At 37.8% G+C, this 19,295-nt stretch overlaps 1 protein-coding gene and 1 non-coding gene across 2 annotated transcripts in view; one reads left to right on the top strand and one right to left on the bottom strand.

The window, feature by feature from the left end:
• LOC141318642 (uncharacterized) overlaps positions 1-19,295 on the top strand; it is a 190,646-nt gene that overhangs the window by 97,149 nt on the left and 74,202 nt on the right. The window lies entirely within an intron of this gene.
• Positions 17,934-18,048, bottom strand: LOC141290525 (U5 spliceosomal RNA). The gene has a single exon (XR_012340174.1). It is a non-coding gene; the product is annotated as a U5 spliceosomal RNA (small nuclear RNA).

The following is a 19,295-nucleotide window of genomic DNA, read 5'->3' as shown; positions in this document are numbered from 1 at the left end:
TTTTTCCTCGGAGCCGAGCCGTCCAAGTAAGTACATTTAAAATTGTTTTAACTTAGTTCATCTGTTTGTAATGTGCATTCGTCGTCTAATGTCTCTCCTTCTCAAGTGATCCGTAAACATAACCTGTGATGAATATTTCATGTTCGTTCGTTTTTTGGAAATACGTTAGCATGTTAGCGCCGGAGTGTCATAGCAAGTATTTAATGTAGGGTTGAACCTCATATTCGACATTAACAAGTATTCGGCTCCGATAATATAAGTGAAACGGTGCTAGACCTGTCCTCATTATTATGGAAAAATGTGTGAACAGTGGGAACATTATACCCGGTCAACCCGCCAATTTACGTGACGTCGCGACTCGTACAAGAAGCTTTGCTCGCACTCAATCAACCTGGCACAACATTAACAGACAGCAAGATAGCAAAAAAACACTGACCACCGCCGTAGTGTATGGACTACATTTTTTATGTTGAGTTAGATGCGGTATAAACACGTAGTGATAGGTGATTGTTTTCATGTGTAAGTTAGTGAAATGTGTGCCGTTACACTCTGTATCTATAGCAACGCGCAGCAGTGGGGGTGGGGTGAACGGTCACGCAGACTGCCAAGTGGAGATCAGACGTGGGTTTTTTTGCAAGGGGGAAAGTAAAGTATGAAGAGTTACCACAACTTCAACTTGAAAAAAGCGCGGAAACTCATTAAAAACTCATAATCCGTTCAGTTCACTTCAGAAAATAGTTCAAGGTGGACATTTCAACCAACACGCATGCGCCCGCGGTGACGTCACGCGCAATTTTCAACTCTTGAAAATCCGAGCTGACCGTCATCTTTTTTCCTCGGCGCCGAACCGTCCAAGTAAGTACATTTAAAGTTGTTTTAACTTAGTTCATCTGTTGGTAATGTGCATTCGTCGTCTAATGTCTCTCCTTCTCAAGTGATCCGTAAACATAACCTGTGATGAATATTTCATGTTCGTTCGTTTTTTGGAAATACGTTAGCATGTTAGCGCCGGAGTGTCATAGCAAGTATTTAATGTAGGGTTGAGCCTCATATTCGACATTAACAAGTATTCGGCTCCGATAATATAAGTGAAACGGTGCTAGACCTGTCCTCATTATTATGGAAAAATGTGTGAACAGTGGGAACATTATACCCGGGTCAACCCGCCAATTTACGTGACGTCGCGACTCGTACAAGAAGCTTTGCTCGCACTCAATCAACCTGGCACAACATTGGGGGTGGGGTGAACGATCGCGCAGACTGCCAAGTGGAGATCAGACGTGGGTTTTTTGCAAGGGGGGAAGTAAAGTATGAAGAGTTACAACAACTTCAACTTGAAAAAAGCGTGGAAACTCATTAAAAACTCACAATAATCCGTTCAGTTCAGCCGTCCAAGTAAATACATTTAAAATTGTCTCTCTCCACAACTCGTACCTCCTATGGCGCAATTTTGATGTTACCTGGCACTCATCCGCCGTTACCATTCCATTGACTGCCATTCAATTTGACGTCACTTTGCGAATAACTTTACATCTGAAGCGTTTAAAGACTTTATTTGTCCATTGTTTATTTCTAAAGAAACATCACGATGTATAAAAGGCTCCGTTACCTTGTATCTCACGTTATGGCTCCGTAGCAGACGTTTTTGTAAAAAATTGTAAAAAGACTTCACTGGTCTCCGTTTAAATCTACGACGTCACTCTGTCCATTTCTTTTACTGTCTATGTTTTTTTTGGGCCAGTGGAAAAGGAGCCCTATGCCATTTAAAATCGGGTCGACCCGCTTTAAAAAAGAAAAAGTATTTCATACTACATGAAAAATAATTAACCCAATTTTGCTGATAATGATTGTATATGTTTTTTTCTTTCTTTCTTTGTATTTTTTCTGTACAGGGTTACTTCACTTCAGTGTAGCACTTCACTTCAGCACAGCGCTGTTTGGGGCAACTGCCCTTCAATGAGGTGGTCCTGCAAGTGTTGCAATTTCTCCTCGCCGAACCAACGCACACTAATTGTCCATTATAAGCTGAAGCACTGTCATCAGGCAAGGAACTATCCTCTTCCCTGTGTCTATGCAGACTGTGTGTGCTCCTTTAGGACAGAATCATCTCTGAAAAAACATTTAACTAGAGACCATAGTCAAGCCCGTTCAAAGCAGGTGACTGCAAGGTTAAATTGTGAACTGTGCAATTTTTCAGAGACTTGTAGTGATACACAGTATTTTGCACATTTGAAAATACACCTACACAATAAGGAAACTGTTAAATGTCCCTTTAAAGACTGTAGTTTTCAGTCGAGAGTGTACAGTACTTTTCGTGCACATAAGAGTAAGAAACATCACCTCTGTACCGTTGACAATTTTCGAGAAAACCTGTATCAAACTTTTATTCAAGGCACTTTAAACTCTGAAAGTACAGACTTTGAGACACATTCAGACGATCTAGACTTAACAGATGATTTAATAATAGAGGATCAAGATCTGCATGATTTACTTGAACACAAAATTGCATCTCTCTTACTGCGTATGCAAACAAATTTGCATGTGTCTAAATCAACAACTCAGGAAATAATAAATGAGCTTTGTAGTATTAGCTCAGTTGTAGAAGAGTGCACACCAAAAATAATTGAAAGTGTACTGATCAAGCATAATTGTGCAGAAAACAGTGCAGTCACTGCTGTTATAACCGAGATAGTTAAAAAAGTAAACCCCCTAAGTTTCTTGTCAAAAGACGGGCCTTTTGGCTCTGAATACAAAAGAGAAACTTTTTACAAGAAAAAATTGAAAGTCATTGAGCCGATTGAATATGTTTTAGATGCATCTTCAAGACGGAAATTTGTTTATATTCCGGTTTTGAAAGTCCTGACAGAGCTGTTAAGTCGTAATGATGTGTTAGATAAAGTCTTGGAGACAGGGCATATTGAAACAACTGAACACTTTTCTCAGTACAAAACATACAGAGATGGTCTATATTACAAAGACAATAATTTGCTCTCGTCAGAAGATCTTAGCATTGCCCTAGGACTGTATATAGACGACTTTGAAGTTTGCAACCCACTAGGTACATCAAAAAAAAAGCACAAGGTCTGTGCAGTCTATTGGGTGATTTCAAATTTACCTATACGATATAGATCATCTGTACAGTCAATCTACCTCGCATGTCTGTGTCATAGCAATGATGTGAAGAAATATGGGTATGGAGCCATTCTTGAACCACTGCTAAAAGACCTTGAAGTACTTGAGCAGCAAGGATTGTATGTTCAGAAATTGGGAACAACTGTTAGAGGTACTGTGCTGTATGTGTCTGCAGACAACTTAGGGGCCCACTCACTTGCTGGGTTTCATGAGAGTTTTAATGTCGACAAATTTTGTCGGTTTTGTTTAGCTAGTCGGCAAGATATTGACATTCACGAGGTAAAGGAGAGAGTATTTCCACTCCGGACAGTTGAAGCTCACAAACAGGACCTTCTGGAATTAAACAGACATCAGTTAGTTTCTGTGAATGGAGTTAAGAGTGACTGTGTTCTCGGTAGACTTTCTCATTTCCGCACAATCCAGGGCTTCCCCCCAGATTTTATGCACGACCTTTTTGAAGGAATAGTGCCACGGGAATTAAGTCTATGCATAAAGTCTCTGATATCCAAACATTACTTTACAATAGATGAGCTGAATTCCATCATTGAATCCTTCCCTTTCAAATTTACAGATAAAACCAACAGACCCCATCCAATTTCAAAGTCTTTTGCATCGAAAAAATCTATTGGTGGGAATTGCCACGAAAACTGGACACTATTGAGGCTTCTGCCTCTGATGATCGGTCACATTATACCAGAAGATGACAAAACTTGGGGGATTCTGTTAGATTTGAAAGAAATAGTGGAGCTTCTAGCTAGTGGACATTTTTCAGAAGAGACATTGGCATACTTGGAGTGTAAAATCTCCGATCACAGGTGCCTATTAAAAGAGGTGTTTCCTGATTTCCACCTCCTGCCCAAGCACCACTTCTTGGAACATTATCCCGAACTGATTCGGAGATTTGGTCCCCTGGTTGATTTCTGGACCATTAGATTTGAAGCTAAGCACAGCTTTTTTAAAAGGGTGGTGCGTGATTCTCACAATTTCAGAAACATCTTGCTCACACTATCAACAAAACACCAGCTTTCTTTAGCTTACCATCTAGACTTACCAAGTCTTTTCAGACCTGATCTGGAAGTTGGACACACTGCAATTGTTTCACCTGATGCACTCGAGCACTCCATGAGGCGGGCTGTAGAGCTGAAATATGGAAATATAAGTCTTGTGTCTCTTGCAACCCATGCCTGCCTTTATGGCACAAAGTATTCAGAGGGTATGTTTCTGTCAGTGGGGCACACCAGTGGCCTGCCTGACTTTGGGAAGCTGGTTAAAATTGTAGTTGTGTCCAGCAAAGTGTCTTTCCTCATAGAACCATATCATGCATGGTACATGGAGCACCTGCGGAGTTATGAGTTGATGAAAAAACAGTCTTCTGAACTGGTGATTGTGGAATTACACGAACTAAATGGATATCAACCCCTGTATCCATACACAAAAGCAGGCAAACTGATGGTGACATCAAACGTTTTTTTGCTTCAGTAAGGTATAGTTGGGCTGTTATTTTACTTTAAATGGTGTGTTCCTCTTCTTCCTCTGAAAAACATGCAGTATGTCCATAAATGTAAAAACAGGATTTAAACAGAATAAAATGTGTATGAATGTTCATGTTTATTAATGTTTCTTTGTTCATTTTGTCTTTTCTTACATTTTTTCTTTTTTTTCTTCATCAGCAGAGAAGTCCTGAGAGTTTCTCAGTCGCAAGAAGATGCTGTTGCGTGTGATCATTTCAGCACAGGACATTAGAAAGCTCCGCTTGGACTCTGTTCCAGATTCGGTTGATGGCCTGAAACTGGTGTTGAAAAACAAACTGCAGTTACGCTCTTCATTTGACCTTCAATATGAAGATGAGGATTTCAAAGACTTCTGTAACCTCACGTGTGTTGATGATCTACCAAAGGACAAAGTGACATTGCAAGTCGTTTTCTGCCCTGTCTCTTCAGACTCAAGTTTGGACACTTTTAGCTCTGCTGTACCATCATCTCTGGCAGCATCCTCTTTAGCTCATTCATCATCTCCGACGACATCCTCTTCATTGAGCAGCCAAACAGAGTGCTTTGCAGGTCGGCGTTCACAGCAATGGCCAGCTTATTTTCCCATTCCCACCTTCTCATATGATGTTGAGCTGAAGCTCAGGCAGGGCAATGATGCTTTTAGAGAAAGTGGAGCACTTCTATCCATTTCAAGGGACATGAAGTCTCAGATTCTGCTCAAACTTGCTGAAACAATATATTCATTCATGACCTATCCTACACTTGAACATTTTGGATGTGTAGCTAAGGCACTTGTTGAAAAACATCCTTGCCTTACAGAACCTGGCTCCACATCTGGATGGTATGGATGGAAACATAGCATAAAGTTCAAGATGGGCAATTACAGACAGAAATTGAAAGGTGTGGGCTGCCGAGAACTGGAGGTTAATTCTGAGAAAAGAGGCGCTGGGGACACGCGAGGGAAGAGAAACAAAGTGAAGAAACCTAGACGGTCTGAAACAAATTTTCTTCCAGATCTCCCCCAGGGAAGAGACAGCAGAAGTCTTGAAGAAGATAGAGAAAAGATGGTCCAGGAGATGAAAAAAACAACCCCAAACCTGGCCTACATCGATGATGCAATGAATGCCACATACGCACTGAGAAGACAGGAGATCGTTGAAGAGGAGCCACCTGTGGCCGAAATGAGAGTCAGATGGCCTGCCCTTTTTACTGAAAGACAGGTAAAATGTGTACATTTTTTCTTAGTCATAGCAAAGTAGTAATGTTGTATTGTGTATATTGCAGGGCTCTATGCTAACATTCCTCCAATTGAACACGTGCTCCTAAAGTGAAATATTTGGGAATAAAATTAAAAATTGTTTAAGTAACATTTATGTAACGCTTAAAGGGATAGTTCACCCAAAAATGAAAATTTGATGTTTATCTGCTTACCCCCAATGCATCCAAGATGTAGATGACTTTGTTTCCTCAGAAAAACACAAACGAAGATTTTTAATGAAAACCGGTAGTGTCTGCCAGCCTTATCATAGATGTGGATGGGCACCAGACCTTTAAAAGTAAACAAAAACATGCACAGACAAATCCAAATTACACCCTGCGGCTCGTGACGATACATTGATGTCTTAAGACACGAAACGATCGGTTTTTGTGAGAAACTGAACAGTATTTATATCATATTTTACCTTTGATACACAGCCACGTCCATCTGTCATGAGCAGTGAGTTTGGCATCAGTCACGTCACATGTGCACGCGCTCTAGCGTAGAAAACGCAAACGCCGGAAGCGATCTGTTGCATGTATACGACACTCATTGTTTCCACAGTGCACAGAGATTGTGGGTATAGCGGCTATACAAAATGGTAATTACTTGCGCGTATCCTGATTGTTTAAACCGATTTAAAGCTTGCGCAAACTCATCCGGGACTTTTCAATGATTTCCCTTTACGGCGTTTGCGTATTCTACGCCAGAAGCGCGTGCACGTGTGACGTGACTGATACCAAACTCGTGCTCATGACAGATGGACGTGGCTGTGCATCAAAGGTAAAAAATGATATAAATACTGTTCAGTTTCTCGCAAAAACCGATCGTTTCGTGTCTTAAGACATCAATGTATCGTCACGGGCCGCAGAGTGTAATTTGGATTTGTCTGTGCATGTTTTTGTTTACTTTTAAAGGTTTGGTGCCCATCCACGTCTATGATAAGGCTGACAGACTGCACCGGTTTTCGTTAAAAATCTTCGTTTGTGTTTTTCTGAGGAAAAAAAGTCACCTACATCTTGGATGCATTGGGGGTAAGCAGATAAACATCAAATTTTCATTTTTGGGTGAACTATCCCTTTAAATAATGTTGAGGGTCAAATGTGACCTATTTTTACATTTGAGAACAGTAAATACACCCTCAACAATTCAACTTATGAGTAATTTGTTGACTTCTGATGTGGCCGAGAATATAAAAACATGGAAATATTTAATCTTTTTTTAATCAACAGACGCAAGCAATAACTTGCTCTGTTATGACTATCAGAATATTTTACACATTAAACATAAATTGATATTTCCTGTAGGCCATCCCTATATGTTATGATATGAAATAATTCTTGAACTGATATGAATTACATATTTTTATTTAACTACTTAAATCATAGTAGTACATACTGATTTGTTAAACTTACAGCCTTGTTACTTAGCATGTATGAATTATCATGACAACTTAAAGCACCGTCATATCAGTCTGATGTAAACATTAATAAAACTCAATAACCTGTCACACGAGCCAATCTGCCCGTCTGAGGACACAGATTGTTGAGGTTGAAGTTAATATTAATGAAATATGCACCTTGAGACAGGTCTCCGCTGTACGTCACATGTCTGACAACATGTCAGTTGTAGTGCTGAAATGTGAACATTAGGTGACTTTTAACTTGAACTAAAACTGTAATGTTACTTCTCCACATAGATCGCCAAGGAATTCACCAGGCTCACTTCAATGGACATCAATAAATTCTATGAGGGTCTGGACAGCCATCTGCATAAACTTCTTCAGATATTCAGGTTGAAGCGCTTCGAGGAAGTTCAAGACATGACATCCTTAATGGAGAGTCTCGACAAGGATGTAAGTGCATATTTGTTGTAGTTGTGGTCTGCATTAATTGTGCAACCCCACTGAGGAGAGGGACCAGGATGTAGATTATGACAGACAGTAAACCTCTAATTAATGTACTTGGATAGGCATTTGATACAGACTGAATAAGAAAATGGCTCTGTAAGATGGAGTAGATGAGAGAAGGCCAGAGTTCAAGTTACCTCTTTGAACTGAAAGCTCAGTTTCCATCATTTGAGGGTTGACAAAAATCAGAGTTCTGATATCAACTGAATTCACGTATTGTGTTTTTGCAGGCATCAAACCAAAGGAAGAGAGCAGCAGCTTTGCAGGGACTGCCATGGTACATGAAGGAAAATCCTTCTACATTGATGAAGAGATGTGAGGTAAGCAGCAAAATGTTGTTTATTTATACAAAAACTAGTTCACAATGGGCATGGTTACACATCATTTTAGGCATCCTCTGTGTGGATACACTATATAGCCAAACATGTCTAAAGCACAGGCACCTTTTTGTTTTTTGTTTGTTTTTGCATGAAGCCAACAGATCCTGTGGAGGACTTCATCAAAGGAATGGTGATTGGAATCCTTTTGGTTGTTGAAGATGTGAAAGAGCCCCTTCCTGTTTCCTACAACGATGTTGCCATTGTCATTGAGGAAAAGATTGTCATGTGTCATCTTGGTGATGTACCCAACGCTTTTGTGAACCTGATGGGCCTGCTGTACATGCTGAACCTTGACTATCCAAAAGAGATGAAATATACTTTTGAGGTGATTCAGCGCCTGTTCATGGGAATCGGGTCTGAGATGTGCACTCCCAGGGTTCACTCTCTAAAGAATAAACTGCTCAGTTAGAGGGATGGCTCAGGAGGATGTTTCTGCATTTGGCCATGAGGAAGAATTCAAATTTTCTTGCCATTTGCTAAAAAAGTTTGTTGAGAAGTTTGTTAGTTTGAAGTTTAAATTAGTTTAAGTTAGCTTAAGTTAGTTTAAAGTAGTTTATAGTTTAAAGTTTAAATTAGTTTGAAGTAGATAGATAAACGAGTTTGTTAGTTTAAATTTCACACACAGGCACGCTCACTAACTCTCTCTCTTTCACCCACACACACACACACACGCTCATCAACTCACACACACCCACATACACTCACACAAGCACACACTCACTCACACACACACGCACAGACACGCTCACTAACTCTCACACACTCATGCACATACAAGAACACACACACTTTCTTTCACACACACACACACACACACACACACACACACACACACACACACACACACACACACACACACACACACACACACAACTTTCTTTCACTCACACACACGCACAGACACACACACAAGCACACACACTCATTAACTCACTCACACACACACACACACACACACACACACACACACACGCACATACACTCACACAAGCAATACAAATGTAGTAAGAGGAAATAAATGTAAAGCCCTTCTGTGGGTCACAACAGTTTATGTTTTTATGTTGTAGAGCAAACATGAACAGAGTGGAGATTTCTGTAATGTTTGAACGTGTTCATTTTCTGGCTGGCATTTGAGCAAGTTTCTCAGAGATACATTTTTTTGTTTGTTTTGTTTTTACAAATCTTTCTGCAATTTACTGCAGCAACTCTGAACATCCACAACAATTGACTCAGTTGAATTTGGAGAGTTATTGTTTTTCCCCAAAGGAAGGCTGCACTTATTTTTATGTATTATATTATTATTTGTGGAACAGTGTAATTTCAGTTAGTAAGCAGCCCCAAGCAAAAGTGTGTAGTGTAAAGGCAAAATTTTGAACATGTCCCAAGGAAGGTCTTTTTTTTGATGTCTCAGTTTTGGTCCTTATTGAATTGGATTTCATCGCTTTCATCTCTTACTTTTCAGCTATTTTTTCATGTGTCAATATTTAAGTTTGACTGGCCAAATCTCATGTAGATTTTTTGTAGATATTAGTTTGCTTAAATTTTTGAAATCTAGCAATTTCTGTAAACTCAAGTAACTTGGCAATAGAGCACGAGAAAAAAAATAATAATGTTGCCCTAACTTGATAAAACAAGTTAAACCAACATTTTTTTTAGTTTTCTCAAGTAATGTTTTCCAGTCCACATTACTTGATACAGAAAGTTGAGTCAACAAATCGCAAGTTGTATCAATTATGTATTCCATGTTTAGCCAACTTGATTCACAGTTGTAGGAACTTGATCAAATAAATTCAACCAACATCTTTTAAAGTTATCTCAAATAATATTTTAAAGTCCAACTTACTTGATACAGGAAGTTGAGTAAACAGGCAGCAAGTTGCATCAATTTGTGTTTTGAAGTATAATAAACTTGACACTATAAGTTCACTCAAATTAACTCAGTCAAAGCAACAAGATGACTTGACTTAGTTAAGTTGAGTCAACTAATCTTTTTTTACAGTGTATATGGGTTAGCCTATTTCAGAAAATGCATAAATCTCAATAAAAAAAAAACCTCACATTTATGGTTTTGTGGTCCAGGGTCATGTACAAATAAATGTTTCTCATTCCTTAATTCATTACAGATCAAAAGGTCTGCAGTGAGTTTATAGTTTACATAACAAGGTGAAACACGTCAAAAAGAAAAAAATAATAATTTTATTCAACAACTTTAATTTTAAAGAAAAGAAATCTTATTACAGTTTTTTACAGACGCTAGGACACATTTCTCAATACTTAGGTCACTTTTGCAAAACTCTTCACACAGTGAGCACAACAGAAGTCTATGTAGGCTAAACTGAGGATCAGTTATCATTGTTTTGGCACAAAATGCATTCAATGACTACATCTCTCAAATTTCATGAATTCTTTTCTCACTCAGACACAACAACTGCCAAAAATCTTTGTACGTACAGCACATTTTGCACATGCTTTCATACTGTTTTCAAAACTGTTAAACTTATGTTCCAAACAATAACATAATGCAAAACTGAACAAGACAGCAAAATTCAACAGCAATATTTTATTGAAACATATTTCAAATCTAAAAATGCAGTAGATTAGCATTACTTTTTTATCTGTATCAGTTGATGGTGTGTATACAAATTCTTGTATTTTGGAATTACTTAGTACAAAAAAAAAATAAATAAATAAACAACATAAAATATTGACGAATTCTGCATCATGTCTGATTCATTCCAGTAACATATATTGCAGTTATAAACAATATATATTGCAATTATAAACAGATGTTTCCTTGTTTTACACAAGAAAACACTGTGTAATGCTACATGTTGTTAGTGTTTTTTAGGTCATTGTTTTGTGGCTGACAAAGTGTGTTTGTCGGCTGTCAACCTTTGCTAGTGTTCTGGAAGAATAAGTTTATTTGAGACCTGAATAAAGTGTTTTGGTAGTTGTAGTGCATTTTGAATGTGAAATGAACTGCTTTGCCAAGCTGAAAGTCAGTTAGGAGAATTGTGTGAAGAGTTTTGCAAAAGTGGCCTAAGTATTGAGAAATGTCAAAAATGCGTCTGTAAAAAACTGTAAATCATAACTCATTTTGTAGTCATAAAATGCCACCACAATGATAGTAGGCAAACTGACATCTAAAAAAATTGTTTTTGCTTGTCAGCTGGCTAGTCTTTTTTTGTTTGTTTTGGTGCTTAGTTTTTTATCGGTTTGCCACTGATGTACCGACGGAGGTCCAGCCGCGGCAAACCGCTGGTGGCGTGCCACCCAAAAAACGGCAGCAGACCGACAGAATTTTTAAATTGGTTGGCTCGCCGACGGTGGTCCTACTGCGTTAAGCCGCTGAATTTGTGCCGCCCAAAAAACGCTGGCGGACCGCCAGGTCATTGTTTGCTGGGGCATCACTTAAGTCATGGATGTTATTCATGCACAGGTTAGGTCTTTGCAGTAAATTACACAACCAGTCAAAAGTTTCTGAGCAGTAAGATTTTAACCTTATTCTGTTTAAATATTTTTTTTTTAAATGTAATGTATTCATGTATACATTTTCAGCATAATTACTCCAGTATTCAGTGTCACATGTCATTCTAATATGCTGATTTTCCTTTCAATAAACATTTTACTTATTTATTTATTTTTGGGGGTAGAAATTATAGAAATGAATACTTCTTAGTACTTTTTAGCAAGCATACTTTAAACTGGTTAAAAAATGATGATACTGATTATAATGACATTTATAATGTTACAAATAAATTCTATTTCAGATAAATGCTGAACTTTGTAATTATTAAAGCAACTCAGACATAAACATAATAATAATAATAATAATAATAAATGCTTTTTTGTGCAGCATATCAGAATTTTACAATTATTTCTGAAGGATCATGTGCCTGTAGTAATGATGCTACAAATGCAGCTTGGAAATCACCGGAATAAATTACATTTTAAAATTTACATTTACGTTTAGTTATTTAGCAGGCGCTTTTATCCAGATGAGGACAATTGAAGCAATCAAAACAAACAAAAGAACAGTAATATGCAAGTTATTTGACAAGTCACGGTTAGCCTAATACAGTACACGCAGCAAAGTTTTTTTCTTTTTTTATTGAAATTATAATAAATAAAAAGAAAACAAGTAGATAGAATAGAAAAAATAATAATGAAAGCTAGTGTTAGTGTATTTAAACTCCAGCACTCTCTATTCTAAGTCTATTTTGTCTATTTGTTTTATTTAATAAAAAATAAAACAAATAGACAAAATAGACTTAGAATAGAGAGTGCTGGAGTTAGTGGGTCAAATAAAGATGGAAGAGATGTGTTTTAGGTGTTTCTTGAAGATGGCTAAGAACACTGCTGCTCGTATAGAGTTGGGCAGGTCATTCCACCAGGAGGGAACATTTAATGTTAAAGTCCATGAAAGTGATTTTGTGCCTTATGGCCTGGCCAAATAATGTGCCGTTCACAAGTTTCTAAGGCATATAGGTATGAAGTAGTGAATTTAGGTAAAGGGGTGCAGAAATATTCAAATAGAAATCAATTATTTTAAAAGCAGAAATATTTCAAAATTGTGCTGTTTTTGCTGTACTTAGGGTCAAATAAATTCAGGCTTGATGAGTAGTTTTAGTTTTAAAAAAACATTAAAAATCTTACTGTTCAAAAATGTTTGACTGGTAGTATATATTTTAAAATGATTATAAATGTATAAAAGTGTTTCTAATAAAAAAAAAACATTGTCATTTAGATTTGCCCAGGGTTTGAGACTCAGACAGCTTGATATGATTGAAGAGGAGGTCTGTGGTAGTTCTGCTACACTGACAAAATTTGCTCACAAATTAAGAAGAGTTTGCAGATCAGCCATGAAGCGTTTGGAAAACAGGGGTTCATTAAAGATTGGTGGTAACAGAGAACTTGTGGAAATTGATGAAAGTAAATTTAGGCACAAAAGAAAAGTAAGTGCTATTATGTCAAAAAACTACTGTATTTATCAAAGACTATTGACAGCTTTTTGTTTATTAGTGTTTATGTACTTTAATATTCTGTGTGTGTGTGTGTGTGTGTGTGTGTGTGTGTGTGTGTGTGTGTGTGTGTGTGTGTGTGTGTGTGTGTGTGTGTGTGTGTGTACCTGGTATTCATCACGTTGTGGGGACCAAATGTCCCCACAAGGATAGGAATACCAGTAGATTTTGACCTTGTGGGGACATTTCTCAGGTCCCCATGAGGAAACAGGCTTATAAATCATGCACAATGAGTTTTTTTGAGGAAGTAAAAGTGTGCACAATCTCCTGTGAGGGCTAGGTTTAGGTGTAGGGTAGGTGTAGGGCGATAGAAAGTACGGTTTGTACAGTATAAAAACCATTACGCCTATGGAATGTCCCCATAAAACATGTAAACCCAACATGTGTGTGTGTGTGTGTGTGTGTGTGTGTGTGTGTGCAGTACAACAGAGGAAGGTTCCCAGGGTCAAACAATCGACCATCCTGGGTTTTTGGAATGCTGGGAATTCATGGAAATCGCAGAAGACCCATCTTAAAACTTGTCAAAAGAAGGTCACGACTCCAACTCCTGCCACACATTGAAAAGCATGTGAAACGTGGGACCACAATTGTGAGTGACCACTGGCGAGCATATAACTGCCTCAGTGACCATGGCTACAATCATTTGTCTGTGAACCATCAGTTGTGGTTTGTCGATCCAGCAACAGGAGCTCACACTCAACACATCGAGCGACTGTGGGCAGCATGCAAAAGTGAAGTCTGGAGACTGAGAGGGAACAAGAATTTAGCCACATTCAAAGACCATCTGCATGTTATTCAGTGGGCCTACTGGAGAGGAAAAATGCACAGAGATGGCCCTCTTGGAATGTTGTTCCATGATATTCGAAAAAAATACAAATTCTCTGTATCTTAGGGCGAAGGGTTTATTAATTTCGTTGTGGAAAAAATAAATAAATTATTTTATAATCTATTGTTTTTCTTGTTATATAGTAAAACTTTTTGTTTGTATTATTTAAAAAAAAAAATATAATACAGAATAACTGCTAAATAAACCAATATACAGTGTAAATGAGAACCTTAGTTTAGAAACAAGTAAAATTGCCAATTAGTAAAATAGAGTAAAATTGCATTGTAAATTGCCATTATTAGTACCATATTAATGGCAGTTTAGCCATAATTGTTGTCTCATTCTGGTCAATAAACTTGAATATCACTTAATAAGTGCCATAATTAATGTGGATATAACTTTCACTTCAGAATAGGGGGTCAAATCGGCTTTATTAGTACTGTATTAATGGAAGGTTAGCCTTAATTATTGGCTTATTCTGGTGAATAAACTTGGATATCACTGTATTAATGGAAGGTTAGCCTTAATTATTGGCTTATTCTGGTGAATAAACTTGATATCACTCAATAATTGCCATAATTAATGTGGATATAACTTTCACTTCAGAATAGGGGGTCAAATCGGCTTTATTAGTACTGTATTAATGGAAGGTTAGCCTTAATTAGTGGCTTATTCTGGTGAATAAACTTGAATATCACTTAATAAGTGGCATAATTAATGTGGATATAACTTTCACTTCAGAATAGGGGGTCAAATCGGCTTTATTAGTACTGTATTAATGGCAGGTTAGCTTTAATTATTGGCTTATTCTGGTGAATAAACTTGGATATCACTGTATTAATGGAAGGTTAGCCTTAATTATTGGCTTATTCTGGTGAATAAACTTGATATCACTCAATAATTGCCATAATTAATGTGGATATAACTTTCACTTCAGAATAGGGGGTCAAATCGGCTTTATTAGTACTGTATTAATGGCAGGTTAGCTTTAATTATTGGCTTATTCTGGTGAATAAACTTGGATATCACTGTATTAATGGAAGGTTAGCCTTAATTATTGGCTTATTCTGGTGAATAAACTTGATATCACTCAATAATTGCCATAATTAATGTGGATATAACTTTCACTTCAGAATAGGGGGTAAAATCGGCTTTATTAGTACTGTATTAATGGAAGGTTAGCCTTAATTAGTGGCTTATTCTGGTGAATAAACTTGGATATCACTCAATAAGTGCCATAATTAATGTGGATATAACTTTAACATTACAACTGTAGAATCTGATGCATCAAATAGTCCTTATTACACTATTTTAGCCATACATAATTGCAAACCAGCAGTAATTAAACATAATTACTAGTTTATTATTCGGTTAACTTAATATATGGTAAATCACAGAAATATATTTACATCACTACAAAAAATATTAAAATAATAATGGCTTATTAATTTGTAAATAATGGCTAACATGTATTTACTGTACATTCAGTTATTTATTAATTACTAGCTTATTTTTGTTTGTTTGTTTTTTTGCTTATTTATGTGTTTTTACACGTTTAATAATTCGTAAATAATGGTTAATAAGCCCTTACTATATGTTCAGTTAATCATTATTTATGTATGTGTTCATGCTTGTCTCATGCATAATTGTGAACAAGTTAATCGTGAATTACTAGTTTATTAATACATAACTAATACATTATTTGGAACCTTAAAATGTTAAATTAGTCATTAATTACTAGTGTGTTTGTCCTTAACTAATGCTTAACTATGAACAAATTAACAGTTAATTAATGCTTAACTAATGCATTGTTCTGGACCCTTAAAACAAAGTGTTACCAAAAACAGTTTAAGAGTAAAAATGATAAAAAAAAGTACTTAGACGTGGGGAACAATGCGGCATGGAAAAGAACAATGGGATATTTTTTAAATAAATGTAGTAATTTTAATCTGGGAGATAGTATTTTATGGATGAGGACCAAAAATTGGATGATAGAAGGGATGCCGGAATTTTATAAAGAATTGTTGAGAGCATGGGGCAAAATTTTAACCAATGTACATTATAACCTTCAAGGAAGAGAAAGCATTTTAAATCAGCCTTTGTTCCTAAACAACCGCATTTTAAACCAGGGTAAAGAGATATTTTTTAAGAAATGGTGGGAGGTGGGAATTACTAAGGTGAGGGATGTGTTGTATGAATTCAAAGAAGGTTTTTTACCAGAACAATTCATAGTAGATGCAATGCAAGAAGCAAAAGAAGATTTTAACAGGCATGAAATTAGAACCAAGTATGAAATGCTCAGGACTGCTATACCTAAAGAATGGATAAGGAGAATAGAGAATATGGAAGAAGAGGAACAAGAGAAAGATATATATGTGAGAGTGGGAGAAAATCTGTATGGTTTGAAAGAATGTACTGTCAAGAATTTTTATTGTTTTTTTAGAGATGTTGTTTTTAAGAAACCTGTTGCAAATGAATATTGGTGTAAAAAATTTAGCAATGTAGAGGAAAAAAGTATTTGGGGAAACATAAATGGCAAACTAGTACAGGCTAAACTGGAGAACTTGGAGTATTTTATACGACACAAAGTGGTTTTTACTGATGTTATTTTAAACAAGATCGGAATGGAAGAAAGTCCTGTATGCAAAGTGTGTAAACAAGGGGATGAAAATTTCTTACACTTGTTTTTCTATTGTAGTAAATTAGAAGATTTTAAGAACAAATGTGAGAATATGATTTTAAATTTAAGAGGAGAGGGGAATGAAAACTTTGAATGGTTGAGAGTTTATATGTTGGGAATTGAAAAGCAGTGTAAAAACAAGAAATGTATAAATTTACTGGTGATGTTAATGAAGAGTGCAATATGGGAAAGAAGGTTGATGGCAAAGAAAGAAAATTATGTAATGGATGTGTGGTATGTTTTTAAAAGGAAACTTGAGAAATATATACAATGTTTGTTTTATTATTTCAAAACTGAAGAAAAGCTTGATGTTTTTTCTAAAACTTTTACACACGGGGTCTTAAAGCTCTTGACGGATATGGGACTGGAGATGTCTTTTTTAGAACCCTAAAGAAATGTATTACTTTTATTGAATGTATTTATTGTGCATGTAATTCTAATATGGGAAGTTTCTGTAATTGTTGAAACACATCCAATGATTTTACAGTGACCTGTATTGTTTTAATTTTTTCAATAAAAAAAAAAAAAATCTCCGCCTGTCACGCAGAAGACCGGGGTTCGATTCCCCGACGGGGAGACCCAGGTCTTTGCTGCTGCTGAACGACTCATCCAAAAGTTTTTGGTGCTGACAGAGGTCACAGAAGGAGTTCTGCTTCAACGTCAGCCAGAGCCATTGAACCCGGGTCAACTGCTTTGAAGGCAGCTATGCTCACCACTATACCACCAACGCTAGTGGCGGACTCCAGCTTTTAGCCTTCTGAAAAGAATTCTTGAAATGCACAAGTCACTGACAGGGCAAAAGAAGCTGAAGCCATCTTTGTTTGTAACCCGTCATGTACGAGAGAGTGCTGTCTTTCCATGCTGGCTAAAGAAATTTGGAGTTGCGATTCAGAAAGCGCAAAGGCTGCAAGTACAGAATGTGATGAGGCGCGCTTCGTTCCACTGCCCATTGGCTGGTGGCCAGTTTCACTCTTGACACTCCAATACAGCTCAGTTGTGAGCCAAAAAGAATGCTGGAAGTACATGAGTCACTGACAGGGCCAAAGGAGCTGAAGCCCAAGGTTTGGATCCCATCATGTCATGAGAGTGCTGTCTTTCCATGCTGGCTGAAAAAAAAATGTGAAGTTTGCGACACAGGAAGCGCAAAGGCTGCAAACACGGTCCACGAGGAAGCGCGCTTCGCTCCAATGCACATTGGTGCGTGGTCAGATTCAGTCTGTTATTGAAACTGCAGTGCGGCTCTGCAGTGAGCAGAGCACCCAAAAATACAGGTCACTCGCAAAGGTTCCCCTCCACGGAAATCTTTAGTAAAAGGCGAAATATTTATGCGTGTATGAAGAAAAACTCGAGCTGCGTGCCCATGCGCTTGAGCATGTGCGGTCCCTGTGGTAAACCACTACACTCACAAAGGGTAATCTAGGGTGCCGACAAGATTTTCATCTCCCCCTCACTCCAAATGGGAGGAGTAAAAGTTAAAAAGTCTCTTCCGTCATCCATTCTCGCCTGCCACACAGGAGGCCTGGCTCTGATTCCCGGGCAAATGCAGGAGCAGAGTTCTTTTAAGCAAGGGGTGTGTGTTTGCATGTGTGTGGGATTCTTTAAAATGAGCCTTGAAGGCCAAGCCTGATTTGCTAGAAGGAGCTCCAAACTTTGCATATTGACCCAACCCCCCTTTCCCTGGATTTGACGTGTAACAGTTACGCACCATTACTAAATCCAGGGCAATGTGAAGGCTAACGGTCTCCCTGCCGAGCATTGGTGGTTCAGTGGTAGAATTCTCGCCTGCCACGCGGGAGACCCGGGTCCGATTCCTGGCCAATGCAGGAACAGAGTTCTTTTAATTAAGTTGTGTGTGTGTGTGTTTGCATGTGTGTAAGGTTCTTTAAAATGAAGCCTGATTTACTTGAAGGAGCTCCAACCTTTGCATATTGACCAACCCCCGTTCCCTGCCGAATCTTTTCAGAAACTCATTAGTCCGTCTATATTCGTCAAATGCCTATAAAACTTGTTCACTTTATCTGTAGGTTTACGAAGTTTAGCAGTGGGCAATATACTCGTAAATGCGGTGTTAATTCCAAACGTTCTCCCTCCTTTCCGAGCATTGGTGGTTCAGTGGCAGAATTCTAGCAGTGGGCGATATGATCCACGTAAATGCGATGTTACTGCCACATGATTTCCCATCCTTTTTTTTCATGTTCCCATTATGAATAGTAAAAAAAATTGTAATAATAGAAAAGTTGTCCAAATGATGACCCCCTGTAATGTGTAGCATTCAAGATATTGGGAGACTCAATAAGATCAAGGCAGGTTGATTTGTTTTTTTTCATGGAGTAGTGGCTCCTTATGCTGATGTCGGTGAAGTCCCGTCAGCTGGGGGCGAAGGCCAGCAGGTACAGCTCCTCATTAGTATAGTGGACAGTATCTCCGCCTGTCACGCGGAAGACCGGGGTTCGATTCCCCGACGGGGAGACCCAGGTCTTTGCTGCTGCTGAACGACTCATCCAAAAGTTTTTGGTGCTGACAGAGGTCACAGAAGGAGTTCTGCTTCAACGTCAGCCAGAGCCAAAACAAATGCGTTGGCTGGGAATCGAACCCGGGT

Source organism: Garra rufa, chromosome 1 (genome assembly GCF_049309525.1).
Source record: "Garra rufa chromosome 1, GarRuf1.0, whole genome shotgun sequence".
Taxonomy (NCBI): domain Eukaryota; kingdom Metazoa; phylum Chordata; class Actinopteri; order Cypriniformes; family Cyprinidae; genus Garra; species Garra rufa.
This window is presented reverse-complemented; position numbering and strand designations above follow the sequence as displayed.